Source organism: Caretta caretta, chromosome 2, assembly GCF_965140235.1.
Source record: "Caretta caretta isolate rCarCar2 chromosome 2, rCarCar1.hap1, whole genome shotgun sequence".
In the NCBI taxonomy this organism is placed as follows: Eukaryota; Metazoa; Chordata; order Testudines; family Cheloniidae; genus Caretta; species Caretta caretta.
This window is the reverse complement of record NC_134207.1, coordinates 4,940,628-4,946,243: the sequence shown is the minus strand read 5'-3', so window position 1 is coordinate 4,946,243 and position 5,616 is coordinate 4,940,628.

The window sequence follows — 5,616 nt, the reverse complement described above, 5'->3', positions numbered from 1 at the left end:
AAGACTGGGTGCAATATAGGGACAAGTCCGGTTCCCCATCTCTTCCCCTAGGGCATTCCCAATTGGCTTGTTCCAGCCCCCAGGCTTCATGTGGCAACCCCTGCTGGCAGGAACCAGGCTCTGCAAAGTGTCAATCCCAGTTTCCCAAAGGAGTTCTGTGGGGCCCAGCCATGCCCTTCCCCAACTGCCTGACTAGCCACAGGCCACATTGCCGGCAGCAGCCTACTCCCTGGCATCACTTAATATGCCCCTTACTCCACAGCACACAAGGCCAGGCTGGGCCCCTCTAGCTGCCGTTCAGCGGGGAAGCCATAGAGTGATTTAAGGGCAGCTCCCACTGAGGTCAATTGGGATGATATTCATTGTATCACAGCAGCACCAAAACTAGAACCCTGTTCCCCTAACGCCCAGCCTCGGGTCTGACCCACAGGACCACCATGGGAGTTGAGTAGGGTGGCTAACTTTGTAATATTTAAAAAACGGGCACTGGACCCTCTCCTTCCCCTCCCATTCCCCTCCCGTTCCCTGCTTCTGCCCTGCCTCTTCCCCCTGAGGCCCCGACCTCTGTTCGCTCCTCTTTCCCCCTCCCTCCATAGCTCGCTGCTCTTTCCCTCTCCCCCTTCCCTGCGTGGGTCGGGAGGGACTCGCCCGCGGAGTCGGGGCTGGGAGCTGCAGCCGCCTGATGCAGGTAGGAGGCGGCCCCGGCTCAGCACCTCCCCGCCTCTCCCACCTGCAGTAACCGGACTTTGGGTGTCTGATCAGAAATTCTGACCAGACACTGTCAGGTCCCCTTTTTGACCAGAAAGTCCAGTCGAAACCCGGGCACCGGGTCACCCTAGAGTCGAGGGAGTGCCCGACCAGCCAGGCACTCGGTATCTCACCGGAGCAGGGCCATAGGCCGCCGAGGCTTTGTCAGCACTGCAATTAAACACCCAGGGCTGTCCCGCGCCAGCTGACTCGGGCTTGGGGCAAAGGGCTGTGTAATTGCAGCATAGTCCTAGAGCCAGGGCTCCAGCTCAAGACCGAACATCTACACTTAGCCCGAGCCCGAGTCAGCTGGGCCAGCTGCGGGTTTTTAATTGAGACATACCGCCAGAAACCAGCACCCTAACCTGCGTCTAAGCTGCTGCAGAATGACTCACCTCCAGAGCAGCACTATGAAAAGCCATCGCGCGGACCAGCCCCTCTGCCACGCTACCACCTGGCCTGTTAACGCCAAGTCAGGCATTCTTGGTGTCCCGGGAAGCCTCGGTAAAAGCCCGTGCTATGGATCGCGGCTCCCTGCTGTTACTGTCCCTGCTGAAACTTTTCCCCTTGGCCTTCCTTTCCTGGCTGCTCTGAGCAGCGAGACTTGAAAACCCTCACGACTTCCCCAGGGTTAGATCCCTGCCGGTTCAGAGGCACAGGCTGCATCCATCCCGCTGTGTGAGGCTCTCTCCACGGGGAACGGCAGCCTTGCCCCTTCCGCATGGACCGTGGAGAGCCAATGGCACTTTTTGTCAGAATTCACACACACCCCCAGGCCCCCTTTGGAGCATGTTTTTGTACAAGCTCTTAGCATAACGGGGGCTTCGCTCCCGCTTGGGGCCGTTGGGCCCTACCGCCCTCTCAGTATTAAATCGTAATAAGGAATCGCGATGAGGAAGGCAGACAGCGCTGCAAGAAGCAATGCGAGCGCCATAAGTGCTCATTTGCTGCATTGCAGGGCAGTGGGCTGGGTCTTTTCCTCACTGATGTAAAGATCAATCCCAGGCTGTCCGGCAAAGGGGAAATGCTTCAAAAGTGCCCTAAGTCCCACTTGAAGTGCTTGTCACTGGGACTCGGGCCCAGACCCTCTAACGACTATTGAAAGCAATCAGTCACTGGCTGAAGACGCTTATGGAGCGCTGAGAATGCGGCCCTCAAGCATTCTGAAAATTTTGCCCAGTGACTTTTATTCTGTAGCGAACAAGACTTGTGATGCAAACAATAACTGGGGGTTGGGTCATTTTTAGACTGTGTGGTGGGTTAGAAAGGCCAGACCGGCCTGTTTGGGGGTGAATTAAAGGGTTGGGGGCATAGGGTTGCCAATTTTGGTTGGACATGTTCCTGGAGGTTTCATCACATGACATTAATCTTTAATTAAAGATTAAACTTTAATTCCTGGAGACTGCAGGACAATCCTGGAGAGTTGGCAACCCTACTGGGGGGCTTTCCACTCTGCTTGTTTTTTCACATCGGTAATTCAGGTCTTGTCTACCCTCCTCCTGGGAAACTCTCTGGAGGACTGGAGATCGGCTGAGACAGAGGCCTCGCGTCTAAGGCCTGAAAAGACTCCCCAGCATAGGTGCCAACTTTTACTTTCCCCTTGGGGTGCTCCACCCCCACTCTGCCTGAGGCCCCGCCCCCCACTCTGCCCCTTCCCCCCACGGCACCCCCTTTGCTCCGCCTCTTCTCGCTCCTGCTCCACCCCCTCCTCCAAGGCCCCAAACTCACTCCGCCCCCCTCCCCAAGGCCCCCACTCTGCCTGCCGCTCCCTGGTCTCCGCCCTCCCCCAAGCCCCTCTCCCCAAGCTGCCCAACAGCTGTTTGCCGGCGCCCCGAACTAGCTGATCGGCAGCACCGCAGAACAGCTGTGGCTGTGGGTGCTGAGCACTCGCTGTTTTTTTCCCCAGGGGTGCTCCAGCCCCGGAGCACCCCCAGAGTCAGCGCCTGTGCTCCCCAAGTACCTAGTCAGGCCTCCTGCGTGCCCCAGGCCTCTAACTTACACGCAGCCCAACCACCAGAATTAGACCCACGTATCACAGCCCTCAGGAGCCTGAATTGGTGGCTGCCGCAGGCAGAGCACATCACAGGCACCTGAGCGAGTGAAACACGGCAGCTTGGCAGGGCTGGCGATCTTTAGTCAGATTGTTTCGGGGGGGAGGGGGTTGTCCCATTAACCCCTATTTATGTACAGGCCTGAGCAGCACTTGCCAGTAAAGCTCTCTCGTTTCAGGCTTCAGCACCCTCCTCTCCTCACAATCCGCCTTGCTGAGCCACCAGCGAGCCCTCCCCAAAACCAGGGCTGACCACACTCGACCGTCCCCCTCGGTCCAAGGTCGAAAGCCACCAACTGCAAACCCAGGCTCTCTCTCTACCCACCAGAACAAAGCTCGAGAGGGCACAGGCCCGTTTTCCCATCCTCAGTGTCCCACCTGTGAGGGCGCCTGGTGGCAGAGCCAGGAACAGCCCTGCGCCCACTCCCCTCCCTCCGCTCGCTCGCTCCCCTGGCAGGCTGTGACCCCGGCTGGCAGTAATTGGCAGCCAGGGTCAGGCCATGGCTTGCTGGTAGCAGAAGCTGCCTGGAGACATGCAAGAGTGTTTGTTCCCGACAATCTAAGCAGGTCGGGGAGGGATGAATGGAAACACCCCCTCCACCAGCACAGAGATGGGACTTGAGTCTACAAACCTGGGCACAGCAACCTACCCAATATCCCCTGCATTAGCCCCCAGGGCATACAGCAGAAGGGGAGGGGTCAGACATGATGAGGAGAGACTCCATGTGCCATCTCTTTCCTAGCAGCTGGAGCCCACCTGGATGGCTGGACCCTTACTTAAAACTTAATCAGCAGCCAATGAATATTTCACAAAGACAAACAGGCCAGGTACATAAGGCGAATCTTTTATTTATGACCCTCCGGGGGGAGGGAGAGAGACAGACACAGAGGGCACCAGACGAACACAGGCTTCGCCAGACCGAGTGTGCCCCAGTACCAGAGCTGGCAGAGCCGAGAGACTGGGATTGACGGGCCCGACTCCCCTCTCGCTTACGCTGGTTTCACGCTGGCCTCAGGGGAGCTATTCCTGATCGACATCAGCGGGAGCCAGTGAAGAATCACACACATCCACTGGAGCTCACCGTTGGCTTTAGGAACAGAGATCCTGACCCAACATAATAAACAGAAGTGGCTGCACCCCCAATTCTTAGGGAGATCACTGTGGCAATTCCCAGTCCCCGCAGCCCATGGGACATACGTACACACACACATAAACGCACACGCTGTATTTGGGAATTGTGGCTTATGAGGTGTGGCTCCTTTATATGGTGACCAGATGACAAAAACAAAATATCAGGACACATGGGGGGGAGCCACAGGCTCACCCCCTGCCCCCACCAGGGCTGGCTCTAGGTTTTTTGCCTCCCCAAGCCAAAAGAAAAAAGAAAAAAAAGCCGGAGTGCCGCTGAAGCAAAATATCGGGACAAATAGCGTCCTGACCATACATTGGTCGGGACACGGGACAAACAACTAAATATCAAGACAGTCCCGATTTTATCGGGATGTCTTGTCACCTTACTCCTTTGAGAAACCAGGAAGTGGAGCCAGGAGGAGAGGCCCCGGTGGCAGACATAAGAACGGCCATTTTGGGTCAAACCAATGGTCCATCTACCTGGTATCCTGTCTTCCGACAGTGGCCAATGCCAGGTGCCCCAGAGGGAATGGACAGAACAGGCCATCATGAGTGATCTGTGTTATCCACTCCCAGCATCTGGCAGTCAGAGGTTGCATCTCTGAGCATCCTGGCTGATAGTCATTGATGGACCTATCCTCCATGAACTACTTAGTTCTTTTTTGAACCCTGCTTTAGTCTTGGCCTTCACAACATCCTCTGGCAATGAGTTCCACAGGCTGATTGTGTTTTGTATAAAGAAATACTTCCTTTTGTTTGTTTTACACCTGCTGCCTATTAATCTCATAGTTCTTGTGTTATGTGAAGGGGTAAATAACACTTCCTCGGTCAATTTCTCCAACAGCATTCATGATTTTACAGACCTCTATCATTTCCCCCCTTTACATCCCTCGAATAAAAGTTTGTTCTTCTTTGCATTTAAACCTAAGCGGTCTTCAAGTTATTGGGATACCACATTGGTGAAAGGATGTTGGACCCAAGTGTGTCACTGGCTGCCGTACAATTCCCAGCTTCTATGCCCAGATCTGCCCCATTCCTGATGCTACCACGGGACCACCCTTGCCATGGACCAGATGGATCGCAGCATTCAATATGTCCTTGGTGGCGGCTGGTCTGGAGGTGGCACCTGCAGCATGCCACAAGCTAGGAACCAAAGGCTTTTGGGATCTTCTCCACTCTGGAGACAGGTGCATCGTGCCGGGGGCGGTAAGGGCACTAGCAGGACACTTTCACCCCACGCCCAGGGCTGTACTCAAACGTATGACCTTTCGGTGGCAAGCGTAACTCCCCGGGGAATCAGTCTGTCAGTTTGTAGCCAGTCTCTGAGAACTGGCAGTTATGTGAAAATTTGCAACCCTAACTGATGAGATGACTCGGGATCAGTTTCTGGAGTGGATTTCATCCCCTTCCCTCCCGCCTCTGTCCCAGCTTGCAGGGGCACCTCCTGATGGAACTAGATTCCCGGACGCTCCACAGGGCAGTGGAAATGGGCTGTTGATTTGAACATGCAATCTAAGAGCCAGACCCCCCACAGGTTGCTCTTCTTCAGAAGCATCCTTCACACCATCCACCACTGCAGCCACCCCCCAGTTCAGCAGATTGGCCTAGTTCAGGTACCCACGTGGGTGACAGAGGGGATCCCCCCCGTCAGTAGCTGTGGCAACTCTGGCTGAGCCCCTCACCATCA